The following is a 14,244-nucleotide window of genomic DNA, read 5'->3' on the forward strand; positions in this document are numbered from 1 at the left end:
AACAACACACACTATAAGTCATATCATTTCCTAACTTATCGGGCTTATTGATTTATCGAACTAAATCTCACCCATTGATAAATATCAAATATATGTGCTTGTTATTATATTAGGATTAAGAGCACACACTTCCATAATAACTGAGGTCTTTGTTCCTTTATAAAGTCAGTATAAAAGAAACGACCTCTAATGGTCCTACTCAATACACTCTAAGTGTACTAGTGTAATTATATAGTTAAGATAAACTACTACCTAATTACACTACGACCTTCCAATGGTTTGTTCCTTTCCATCTTGGTCGTGAGCTACTGTTTATAATTTATAAGGAATCGATAACATGATCTTCTGTGTGTGACACCACACACCATGTTATCTACAATATAAATTAATTGAGCAACTACATTTATTATAAATGTAGACATTTGACCAATGTGATTCTTATTTCTAAATAAATGTTTATACCAAAAGCTAGGCTTTTAGTATACATCCTAACAGTGATAACAACTGAACTCTACTTTGCAAGATAAATTAACATCACTCCTACTAGAAAAAATACTAGTGCAATGGGCAATACTATCCCGTTCATCCCAGACTCGATAAAGGCAAAACCAACTTCAGTATCATCTATCATATCCATATTTAGATCCATTTCTGAATCTTCCACACACTCTTTCAGATCCTCCTTTCAGGATCTTCCTCAGATTCTTTGGGATCCATTTCTAGATCCTTCTCAGATTCTACGGGATCCATTTCTAGATCCTTCTCAAATTCTACGGGATCCATTTCTAGATTCTCCGTAGATTATGTGGGATTCATTTCTAAATCCTCCTCAGATTCTACAGGATTCATTTCTTCGGGATATGAATCCTCTTCTGATTCTTCAAGATCTCATGCTAAATGAAATAAATCCTTGCACATCTCTGAATATGATTTAGAAAGATATCATAGTTGGTGTGCTATATCACTAAGATGTTTTGGTAGTGACTGACCTAGAGCTCATCTTCTGTCTTTGTCCAAAATTGGAAACTCTTCTCATTCGAGTTTCCAAAACAACCGATCAAGCCAACCAATAAGCCATCTGACTCCATGAATCGGGTCATAATCAAGCTCCTTGATCTCCTCCCAAAGCTCATGTTGTCGTATATTGCAACTAGTCGTCGTGTATATTGTCTGTGGTATCTAGAATTGAAAATAATAATGTTAATACAAAACCAACATACCAATAACAAAATCGGTTAAATCCAATTCTCACATATGTTTGGAACAATATACATAGAACATACATAAGCAAATAAGAAAAACAAATTTTCTTATATCTGGAGAGTTCCAGTTGATTGACACACTGGATTGGTCGATCGGGAAACTGAATCCTAAGTCCTTTGTCCTTATTAAAACTAATCCAATTGGAATATTTAGTTGTTTTGTTTAACCTAAATCCATTTAAGTCTAAAACAAACTAATTGATCTAGTTAAACTAACAAATGATTTGAATCAGATTGAAATCTACTTGAACCAATCTAATCTGATATGGTTTAGTTCAAATGAACTAGATAAGTTAGAATTAGACCATTAGGTAGCCATGCAAATCCAAACAAAAATAAGCATAATTAATGGAAAAATTAAAAACACAAAGTTTTATTTTTTTCAATTAATTTTATAAAAGAAACTAACTGTTTCAAAAAAAAAAAAATCTTTGTCATGAGAAACTTTCACGTTTTTTATTTGTATTTATTTTTATGATTTTTAAAAATCTAACTTTTTCTAAAAAATATTGTTTTCAAGGAGGAACAGTAAATAATTAGTGTTCTTTTTCTCTGCCACGATGAACACGGTTGTCATGATGGTCGATTGTCGATCGTCGGCCTCTCAACGCTATCGTCGGTAGTCTCCGACCATGAAAGCAGATAGTCAATGTCCTTTTGGGGCTCGACAACTGTGTCACAATCTTACCTAGCGACAACTGCAAATCTCGACACAATTGAGGTTTCGCTTGGCGACAGCCACATATGCTCTTGATCTCGTTTTGACATCGGAAGAACGATCAGAATACAAGGTTGAAAAGCTCTCCTTTGGTTCACAAACCAAATCCCAATCTCATTAGATGTTCTCTTTTGCTGATTGCTTCGATCACCTCCACTTCTTCCTTTTTCCAATTGTTCTTGATGCTTTTTAAAGGAGAATCCATTGATCTTATAACTGGTGCTTTAATTGCAGATCATGGAGCCCTTCATCTTTCTAACGTTGCCAACCGCATGAATGTACACCATCAAATAAATTGCACAGATAATACATGTTGGTGCAATCGACCTAGGTTTTGATCGGTACGATCATAGTTTTGATGTGTGTGTCAAAGAGTTTAAGTTAGGTTCACCCTTGTATCTGATATGTGTATTTGAGTTGTGCAGATTCGCAGGATACACATGCGACTCAGGTTGATGGCTTCGGGTCCGGTGAAGGATGAAGCATCCGAGGGACCGTGGACAAGGCAGCGAGGACAAGGGCCGAGGGAAGCAATTTCAAGGCATACGCGAAGGAAGTCATTGGGGACGAGCCGCAGGCTTGAATGCATCCGAGGGACGAGAGCCAAAGAAAGTATGCTTGAAGGTTCTATTAAAGCTGCAAAGGAAGCATCAAAAGAGTCGTAAGGGTGAGGGTACGAGTGCACGAGAGATTGTACTCGGAGTAAAAGCATAAGTTTTAGGGATACTGTAGCAACACTGTAGCGTTACAGTAGCAGTACTGTAGTGTTACTGTAGCAGTACTGTAGCAGTCGACTGCATGTTTTAGCAGTCGACTGGTGCAGTCGACTGCGCAGTCAACTGGTGCAGTCGACTGCGCAGTCAACTGGGCGCGAACAAAATGGTTTTGTTCGTTCGGTAGGTGTGGATCAGTCGACTGCAAGTTTTAGCAGTCGACTGCACCAGTCGACTGCTAGTTTTAGCAGTCGACTTGTAAATGACCGTTGGTGCTGGAAATTTGTCACGCCCCGGAGGAGTCCCTGTCCGAAGAAATTTCGGCAGCACCTCCCCTGTACGGCGGACAATCTGAAACTTTCTACATACACAATATACATCAGCCACAGGCGGCTGGAATATATACACACAACCACGCAGTTATATATATATATCATCAGCCCACTCGGCTGGAACAAAACCAAAACACGGAAAATGACAGAAACCAAATACAAACCCAAAACACAAAGACTGCTAGCCGGCTAGGCTTACACAACCAACAACCAATACAAAACATCACATACATCATCAACACTCCGAACACAAAACCAGAACACACAAAGTCAAATACATACATCTCATATACCAAGATCAAATAACAAAAATGCGGAGATATGGCTTCTGATGTGACGTGGGGACCAGCAGACAGGATGCTCCAAGCGACACCATAAATAACCTGGTACCTGAAAAGATAGTGTCAACGGGGGTGAGTTCAACAACTCAGCGAATACCAATGGACATGAGTAGTAAGATATATCTAACAGCAATAAACATGGAATACAGCTTCCTAATCATATATAGGGAATATGCAAAACTGAAAGGTAACTGAGGAAGCTGCACTCACCAGGAACTCCTATCTAGACAAAAGGGTCGTCAACCGAAAGTGTCAATAATCCTGTATGCAGGTCAAAAGTATGCATCCAACCAAAATGCAGCAACCAAATGCAGCAAACACAATCATAAGAATATAAATGCATCAATGCATATGATGCGAATGATGCGTCCTGGTCACCCCTGACGCCAGTCAGTCATATCACACATAAATGGTGAGACCAAGTGGGTAGGGCTGTGACAACCGTGCACTCTGTCGTCACTACTCCTGATGAGTGACCGAGTGGACGGGATGCTGTCGGAGTACTCCTGTCCTGTGACCCCAAATCATAAATGGGGGAGCTCAATGCTCTCATCTCCCGGTACACGATAACGGGGAGGTATCTCTGTCGGCTACCACGCTGAGTCACCTGACCAACGGAGCCAAACAGAGTCCACCGTCTGCCGACCACCACGCTGCTACACTAAATGCCAGCGGAGCCAAACAGAGCGGAACTGTCTGCCAGCTACCACGCTGAGTCCTCAGACCAACGGAGTCAAACAGCAGAACCACCACACACCTGTCTGATATACCACTAACCCATGAGTGGTGGTGTGTGCAGTACATGTAACTGGCGATGTGCTCAACCATAGTGGAGCCGACAATCGCACAGCATGCAATCATGATGCATGACACTAAGCATAGCAAAACTGATCAACATATCCATATCCATATATACATAATATGGGTACCACAGTATCAGTAGGTCAAATCCACAGATCTAGGGTATACAGGTCCTCTATGATATAACAACCTAGATCCTAAACATATTCCCCTTCCATAGCATATGTACCAACAATATGCACAGATCAAAGAAAAAGGGTCTAGGTACACAAATCAGATATGATATACAAATAGAGGTACACAAGTCAGGTATGGTATAAAAACCTAGGTATCAGATAATCTAGATACACATGCCAGAAAATAAAATCCAGAACCTAGTCCGAACCTCAGTAGGTATGGTATGCCACTTACTTTAGGAACCAAGGTACTCATGGAAATAATCCTGAAACGTAAACATGGATACATATCAAACGGCCAACAGATCATGCTATGGGTATCAAACCGTGACATACCAAGGCAAACATGATCATTGCTTGCAGCTATAAAATACTATGCATATCCAATAGACAATATCATAAAGATAAGTCAAGAGGTACCCGCCTCAAATGTAGATCGAGCTAGACAACCTCTGCGTCAAAGTGCTCATCCCAAATCAATGTCCTGTAATAGTCACATTTAATTTAGCTACATATGTATATCACATAGCTAAAAATAATCTCTTAATTATCAGAAATCCTATTTCATTCATTTATTCTCGAGTAACAAACGATTCGGATCTAACCATCTAGTTATCCAATTATCCCTAATTCAAAACATAAACATAATTCACCAACAGCATGTATTACAATTACTACACTTCCTTCATAGCTCGGATTAAAGCATATCCTAAAAACTCACCTTAGAAACCTCTTCCTTGAGGTCCTTAGCCGAAGCAAAATCGCCACCGCAAATTCCAAAAGCCCTAAATCAAAAATATCAGCACAACCATATTAATGTTTCCAATCCAAGGACTAAAATCCAAATACTCACCCAAACATAAATGCCCGAACTGTCGAGTCACTGCCGGACGTGGCTGAAATCGGATAACGTCGGAAATCCAGTGGCTGAACAAACTCCAAGTCCGGTGGTCGTCACAAAGGAGAGCAACAACCCTCGGCCGACAGTGAAGAACCAGAAGCGTCTGGTGGTGGCTGTTGGCGTCGACAGCGGCGCTAGGGCACAATAAGAAGATGGCAGCCGGCACAAGGGCCGAGGGACATCAACACCCGATGAGAATGGCGCCCGCACTGACCTCATCGCCGGAGGTGGATGGGGACGAGGAAGCGATTGGTCAGCACCTTCAAGACTCCGATGAGGTCCTCAGGCGGCGCGGTGAGGCTGAGACAGTCGGGAAAGAATCATCCTCTGTCGGCGTCACTGCGTCGCCGACAAATCCCGCGCGGATGGCTGGCGGAAGTGGCGCGACCACAGTAAGGGAGAAGGAAAAAGGGCTCGGCAGGTGGTGAGACACATCGAAGATCGTTGCTGGCGGTAGGGCTTCCTTGGCCAAGGCTTGTTTGCGTGGGAGAGAAAACGCGAAGCAACGCCAATTGGGAAAAAGAAGACAGATCTAGGGCTTAGGGCAACGACCGGCGGCACTTCCACGCGGCGGTGGCGCGAGAGAAAAAGAAAATCGGTGCTGCTCGGCCAGAAGAGAGGAAGAGACAGGGAAAACAGAAACTTGGCCGACGTTCGATCGGAGAAGAAGAGGAAGAAGGAACTGTCGCTTGTGGCGCCGGTTAAGCAAAGGAGGAGACGACGTCGCATGGTTAGGGCACGGGAATAAGAGGAAAAGAAAAGGAATAAAAGAAAAGGAGAAATAAAACTTTTCCTCTTAAAAATAGGGTAGTCTAAACATGCTTTTCTGGGCCCCATTTTTATCCCCGTTAACTCGTCCATACGAGCTCCGAAAAATTCCCGAAAAATTTCCAAAAATTCTAGAAAATTCCCTTATTATTATTCTCTATTTTCCGATATTTTACATTCTCCCCCACTAATAAAAAATTTGATCCCCAAATTTCGTATCTACCCTCAGCAAATAATAGCAAAAGCTATAACAGTATAAATGTTGAATGAAACCATAACTTACATACCTCAAGTGAAAAGATGGGGGTATCGAGCTTGGATAGTATCCTCGAGCTCCCAAGTAGCCTTCTCATCCAACGATACTGTCATCCGACTTTAACCAGCCGAATAATCTTGTTCCGCAACTGACGCTCTTTCCAGCCGAGAGTCCGTACCGGAACCTCTTCATAAGTGACGTCATGCTGAACAGGAACTAAGATATCTGTCAGTACATGTGTCGAGTCGGATATATACCTCATCAGCATAGACACATGGAATACGTCGTAAACGCCCGCCAGAGTTGGTGGAAGCGCTAAACGATAAGCTACTGCTCCAACCCTTTCCAAGATCTGGAAAGGTCCAATGTATCGCAAGCTAGCTTACCGCTTAGGTCAATCTCTTCACCCCTTTCGTGGGTGAAACTCACAGAAATACAAGGTCGCCTGCAGAGAACTCTAAGAGTCTTTGACTCCGGTCTGCATAACCCTTCTGGCGGTCCTACGCCTATACATCCTTCGTCTGATAGTACGGACCAACTCTGCCTCATGCTGAGCCCTATGAGGTCCCAACAACTGAGCCTTCCCAACCTCATCCCAGAGGGTGGGTGTCCGACAAGACCTATCATACAACGCTTCAAACGGTGCCATCCGGATAGCCGAAAGAAAACTGTCGTTGTAGGCGAACTCCACCAATGGCAGATGGTCCTCCCAACTGCCTCCGAAATCCAATACACACGATCTCAGCAAATCCTCTAGAGTCTGAATGGTCCGCTCCGACTGTCCACCTGTCTGGGAATGGAAAACTGTATTGAATCGGACCGGGGTGCCCAAAGCCTGCTGCAGACTCTGTCAAAAACACAAGACGTGAACCGGGGGTCTCTATCATAAATAATAGTCAATGAACACCACGTGATCTGATGATCTCCCGGCAAAACAGATCTACCAATCGATCCAGGAAATCTGTTCTCCGATTTGCCAAAACGTGCGCGGATTTGGGTAATTGATCAAAGATTACCCAAATCGCGGCATGGTCTCGTCATGTCCTCGGCAAACTCACCACAAAGTCCATAGTAATATATTCCCATTTCCACTCGGGAATAGGAATCCGCTGAAATAAACCGACAGATCTCTGGTGCTCGGCCTTCACTTGCTGACAGACAAGACATCTAGCTACAAAATCCGCGATGTCTCCATTCATGTCGTTCTACCAATAGAAACTCCTCAAATCTTAGTACACACTAGTACCGCCTGGGTGGACAACAAATCATGAACGATGAGCCTCCGGAAGTAACTCCTAAAAGACCGGATGAGACTGAAGTACGCAATAATCTGCCTCAGAAGTGTATAACACCCTCCTCGTCTCGTGTGAACTCGGTCTGCTACCCGGAAGCTATCTGGCTGCAAATAACCCGCAAATACTGATCAGCAGCCTAGGGCTCTCGGATCCTCGTCCTGATCGACGACTGAGCAACCATGGTAACCAGAGTACCCTGCTCTGTCTGTCCTTATACCTCAAGGCCCAACTCGAAGAAACCTTTAATCAAGTCTGTGACCACAACTCGGTGGCAAGCTAAAGTCCCTCTGGACTTCCTGCTAAGTGCATCGGCAACCACATTAGCTTTTCCTGGGTGATAGCTAATGGTACAATCAAAATCCTTCAGAAACTCCATCCATCTTCCTTGTCGGAGATTAAATTCCTTTCTAAGTGAACAAATATTTGAGACTCTTATGGTCCGTGAGAATCTCAAATGTAACACCATATAGATAAGGCTGCCAAATCTTCAAGGCACAAAATAATGACGGCCAGCCACAAGTCATATACTGGTAGTTCAACTCATGCTCCTACAACTGTCGAAAAACATAGAAGACTACCGTGTCATGCTGCACCAAATTAGCGCCCAAACCCTGTAGTCATGCGTCGGTATAGAGCACGAATCTGTCCTCTTCAGAAGGTAAAACCAAAATCGGAGTCACCACTAGTCTCCGCTTCAGCTCCTCGAAGCTGGTCTCGTAGTCCTCGGACCACGTAAACTTCACGCTTTTCCTGGTCAAGCGTGTAAATAGAATAACAATCCGTGAGAAATCCTCAACGCATCTCCGGAAATATCGGCCAAACAAAGGAAGTTGCGAGCCTCTTCTATAGACTCCGTCTACTCCCAACGGAAACAAACTCGATCTCCTGTGGAACTACAGTATACTCCTACTGGTCATCATGTGTCCTAAAAATCTCACAGAAAACAATCTCAAAACGCACTACTGAACTTCGCATATAGATGTTCTCGTCGAAACATCTCCAGAACTATGCAAAATGGAGTGCGTGACTCACCGCGGATCCGAAATAGATCACAGCATCGTCAACAAAGACAATAGAAACCGATCCAAACCTTCTAGGGATACCCAAATCATCGAGTCCATGATAACATCTAGGGCACCACAAGCACTAATGGTAAAACCAAGACACAAAATGTCCGTATCACAGACATTCCTAACCATGAGATCCTCAACAAAAAACAGATCTAATCACCAATGATATATAATCACCAAAGAATAGAACCTCCAGTGTGAGAGCAATGCTCTATCACACGAAATACCACATATGTGGGAGCAACGCTCTACCACAAGAAATCCTCCATATGTGGGAGCAACGCTCCACCACAAATAATCCAGAATATATATCCACAATAAATATGGGAGCAATGCTCCGCTACAAATAATCCGTAATATGTGGGAGCAACGCTCCACCACAAACAATCGAGAATATGTGGGAGCTACGCTCTACCACAAACGATCCATAACATGTGGGAGCTACGCTCTACCACAACAATACATAAGTGCCCAAGCACCTAACTATCTAGCTAGAGACTGCACAAGATCTCTCTACCACAGATCAATGTGGGTAGCCTAGGGTATAACCACCCAGTAAGCAAATCAAATCCATAGTCAACTTTATCATCCTCCTAGTGGGTCGATCACCCACTAATGGGAGAATTAGTTGACAGGGTAAAACAACCAATATCATAATGTGGACATTCAACCTTCTACATTCAACATAGGTATAATCATCATGATTCTACCAACCATACATCTGGCACACGTGCACACACAACATAAGTATGATCGACATACTCCTCCAATTAGTACACACCAAAAATACTCACATCATAGGTATAAATCACCGTGATACCTCCAACAATGTATACCGAACCCGTGCGCATATATCATCATAGGTAAAATCAACAATACCATTCAAACAATACTCACATGACAAATATACACATATGCCAAGAGTATAATCAACATATACTTCCAATAAGGCATACTAAAACCCCGGTGCATTCACAAATCACACATAATCAACAAGATACCTCAAATATGTCAATCAGGCACGTACAGCTAACTAAATAGCTATAATCCGCAAGGAACCTACAACAACTATATCTAGATGGGAATACCCACACTATCCACAAATGAACTATCCATCATAGAACTCCTTCAACTTATAACAATCATATGTACCCATCATAGATATGCAGAATCAGCATATTTGACCCAATCAACCTGACATTCCGAAACGGCAGGGTCACCTTCTAAGTTATCCAACTAGATACATACCGTCTAAAATTAAAGTACCCATAGAATAGGATACATCGATCCTCTATAGTCTGACCAAAATCGACAATGATATCCGATCAACTCCGTCTTTTCCACGTCAGTACAAAACTTATACTCAAATGTGCTCTAGATATCAATTAAGCACATACAACCCATTTATTCAGACATCTAGAAGTAAAGTAGGTTAATCTGCTACTGATCGGATCAACACAACTAATCGATCATCTACTAACTAATCAAGAATAAATAAAGCCTCTACAAGCATCTAAGGTAAATCGATCACAACTACCCAAATCAAACAAACGTCAATCTATCTTCTACTGACAGATCTAACAAGAGTAAATCAATATTTACTGATGAAATTTACTAAAATAACATGGTATACTACTGGCTAGGTCATCATAAAGATATAAATACTATCCACTACCCAGCTAATAAAAGCAGAGGCCAGTATGTGCCTCAATCTGCTAACCAACTGGTAATAACATAAGCTAAAAAAAAAAAAAAAACTACTGGTGTATGATATGATAAATCACCAGAACTATAACCCTTAATCTTTATTAAGGTCAATCAAGATCAGTGGCTAACCTAATACATAAAATATATACTATATCAACTAGACAGGTACCAGTAAAGAGTGCTAATACAGGTCATAAACAGTAATAGTCAACAGTGCATATACTAACAAAAATGTAGGATAACAGTATACCACATACCTCCTATAGCTTGGAGATGTCCTGTCGCTGCCAGGTCCCAAAATCCAAAAAGTCACATCGAGAAGACCAAAACACAAAATCTGAAACACCGGAAAAATAAGACACGTAAGTCGATCTCTGATACCAAATAAATTGGTATCAGATAAATCTCGAAAATCCAGAACACATAGCAAGTATCGTATACCTGCTCTGATACCACTAAATTGTCACGCCCCGGAGGAGTCCCTGTCCGAAGAAATTTCGGCAGCACCTCCCCTGTACGGCGGACAATCTGAAACTTTCTACATACACAATATACATCAGCCACAGGCGGCTGGAATATATACACACAACCACGCAGTTATATATATATCATCAGCCCACTCGGCTGGAACAAAACCAAAATACGGAAAATGACAGAAACCAAATACAAACCCAAAACACAAAGACTGCTAGCCGGCTAGGCTTACACAACCAACAACCAATACAAAACATCACATACAACATCAACACTCCGAACACAAAAATCGGAACACACAAAGTCAAATACATACGTCTCATATACCAAGATCAAATAACAAAAATGCGGAGATATGGCTTCTGATGTGACGTGGGGACCAGGAGACAGGATGCTCCAAGCGACACCATAAATAACCTGGTACCTGAAAAGATAGTGTCAACGGGGGTGAGTTCAACAACTCAGCGAATACCAATGGACATGAGTAGTAAGATATATCTAACAGCAATAAACATGGAATACAGCTTCCTAATCATATATAGGGAATACGCAAAACTGAAAGGTAACTGAGGAAGCTGTACTCACCAGGAACTTCTATCCAGACAAAAGGGTCGTCAAACCGAAAGTGTCAATAATCCTGTATGCAGGTCAAAAGTATGTATCCAACCAAAATGCAGCAATCAAATGCAGCAAACACAATCATAAAAATATAAATGCATCAATGCATATGATGCTAATGATGCGTCCTGGTCACCCCTGACGCCAGTCAGTCATCTCACACACAAATGGTGAGACCGAGTGGGTAGGGCTGTGACAACCGTGCACTCTGTCGTCACTGCTCCTGATGAGTGACCGAGTGGACGGGATGCTGTCGGAGTACTCCTGTCCTGTGACCCCAAATCATAAATGGGGGAGCTCAATGCTCTCATCTCCCGGTACACGATGACGGGGAGGTATCTCTGCCGGCTACCACGAGTCACACGACCAGGAGCCAAACGAGTCCACCGTCTGCCACCACTGCTACACTAAATGCCGGTGAGCAAACAGAGGCGGGCTACCATGCTGAGTCCTCGGACCAGCGGAGCCAAACAGTGCAGACACACCTGTCCGATATACCACTAACCCATGAGTGGTGGTGTGTGCGGATATAACTGGCGATGTGCTCAACCATAGTGGAGCCGACAATTGCACAGCATGCAATTATGATGCATGACAATAGCCTGATCAGCATAGCCATATCCATATATACATAATATGGGTACCACAATATCAGTAGGTCAAATCCACGGATCTAGGGTATACTGGTCCTCTATGATATAACAACCTAGATCCTAAACATATCCCCTTCCATAGCATATGTACCAACAATATGCACAGATCAAAGAAAAAGGGTCTAGGTACACAAATCAGATATGATATACAAATAGAGGTACACAAGTCAGGTATGGTATAAAAACCTAGGTATCAGATAATCTAGATACACATGCCAGAAAATAAAATCCAGAACCTAGTCCGAACCTCAGTAGGTATGGTATGTCACTTACTCTAGGAACCAAGGTACTCATGGAAATAATCCTGAAATGTAAACATGGATACATATCAAACGGCCAACAGATCATGCTATGGGTATCAAACCGTGACATACCAAAGCAAACATGATCATTGCTTGCAGCTATAAAATACTATGCATATCCAATAGACAATATCATAAAGATAAGTCAAGAGGTACCCGCCTCAAATGTAGATCGAGCTAGACAACCTCTGCGTCAAAGTGCTCATCCCAAATCAATATCCTGTAATAGTCACATTTAATTTAGCTACATATGTATATCACATAGCTAAAAATAATCTCTTAATTATCAGAAATCCTATTTCATTCATTTATTCTCGAGTAACAAACGATTCGGATCTAACCATCTAGTTATCCAATTATCCCTAATTCAAAACATAAACATAATTCACCAACAGCATGTATTACAATTACTACACTTCCTTCATAGCTCGGATTAAAGCATATCCTAAAAACTCACCTTAGAAACCTCTTCCTTGAGGTCCTTAGCCGAAGCAAAATCGCCACCGCAAATTCCAAAAGCCCTAAATCAAAAATATCAGCACAACCAAAAATATCAGCACAACCGTATCAATGTTTCCAATCCAAGGACTAAAATCCAAATACTCACCCAAACATAAATGCCCGAACTGTCGAGTCAGTGCCGGACGTGGCTGAAATCGGATAACGTCGGAAATCCAGTGGCTGAACAAACTCCAAGTCCGGTGGTCGTCACAAAGGAGAGCAACAACCCTCGGCCGACAGTGAAGAACCAGAAGCGTCTGGTGGTGGCTGTTGGCGTCGACAGCGGCGCTAGGGCACAATAAGAAGATGACAGCCGACACAAGGGCAGAGGGACATCAACACCCGATGAGAATGGCGCCCGCACTGACCTCATCGCCGGAGGTGGATGGGGACGAGGAAGCGATTGGTCAGCACCTTCAAGACTCCGATGAGGTCCTCAGGCGGCGCGGTGAGGCTGAGACAGTCGGGAAAGAATCATCCTCTGTCGGCGTCACTGCGTTGCCGACAAATCCCGCGTGGATGGCTGGCGGAAGTGGCGCGACCACAGTAAGGGAGAAGGAAAAAGGGCTCGGCAGGTGGTGAGACACATCGAAGATCGTTGCTGGCGGTAGGGCTTCCTTGGCCGAGGCTTGTTTGCGTGGGAGAGAAAACGCGAAGCAACGCTAATTGGGAAAAAGAAGACAGATCTAGGGCTTAGGGCAACGACCGGTGGCACTTCCACGCCGCGGTGGCGCGAGAGAAAAAGAAAATCGGTGCTGCTCGGCCGGAAGAGAGGAAGAGACGGGGAAAACAGAAACTTGGCCGACGTTCGATCGGAGAAGAAGAGGAAGAAGGAACTGTCGCTTGTGGCGCCGGTTAAGCAAAGGAGGAGACGACGTCGCATGGTTAGGGCACGGGAATAAGAGGAAAAGAAAAGGAATAAAAGAAAAGGAGAAATAAAACTTTTCCTCTTAAAAATAGGGTAGTCTAAACATGCTTTTCTGGGCCCCATTTTTATCCCCGTTAACTCGTCCATACGAGCTCCGAAAAATTCCCGAAAAATTTCCAAAAATTCCAGAAAATTCCCTTATTATTATTCTCTATTTTTCGGTATTTTACAAAATTAGCCGTTGGCTACCTCTAACGGTAACACCAGTCGACTGATGGTTTTGTCAGTCGACTGGTGTCGGAGTTTGAGTTGATTGTTGATCAACTCTCTACTCTTATTTAAGGGGGGCTTGAAGGAGGTTACTGGTGCTAATTGTAAACCTTCTTAGTCTTGCCCAAAGCTTCCAAGTTCTCTTCTCTTCCTCCCAATCTAAATTCCATCTTGTAAAGAGGAAGAGATCATTTTGTGAGAGGTTTGCTCCACCTTGA

The 14,244-nt window shown here is 42.8% G+C and overlaps 2 long non-coding RNA genes across 2 annotated transcripts; both read right to left on the reverse strand.

Moving 5' to 3' along the window:
- Window positions 1-4,758: 4,758 nt before the first annotated feature.
- On the reverse strand, window positions 4,759-6,150 carry LOC122018553. The gene is made up of 3 exons (XR_006121819.1): window positions 5,197-6,150; window positions 5,065-5,128; window positions 4,759-4,827 (listed from the first exon to the last, which is right to left on the reverse strand). It is a non-coding gene; the product is annotated as an uncharacterized LOC122018553 (long non-coding RNA).
- A 6,377-nt stretch (window positions 6,151-12,527) lies between these two features.
- Window positions 12,528-13,948, reverse strand: LOC122018552. Its single transcript, XR_006121818.1, has 3 exons — window positions 12,995-13,948; window positions 12,845-12,908; window positions 12,528-12,607 (listed from the first exon to the last, which is right to left on the reverse strand). It is a non-coding gene; the product is annotated as an uncharacterized LOC122018552 (long non-coding RNA).
- Between the last annotated feature and the right edge of the window lie 296 nt (window positions 13,949-14,244).

The sequence above is a fragment of the Zingiber officinale genome, chromosome 9A, assembly GCF_018446385.1.
Source record: "Zingiber officinale cultivar Zhangliang chromosome 9A, Zo_v1.1, whole genome shotgun sequence".
Lineage (NCBI taxonomy): Eukaryota > Viridiplantae > Streptophyta > Magnoliopsida > Zingiberales > Zingiberaceae > Zingiber > Zingiber officinale.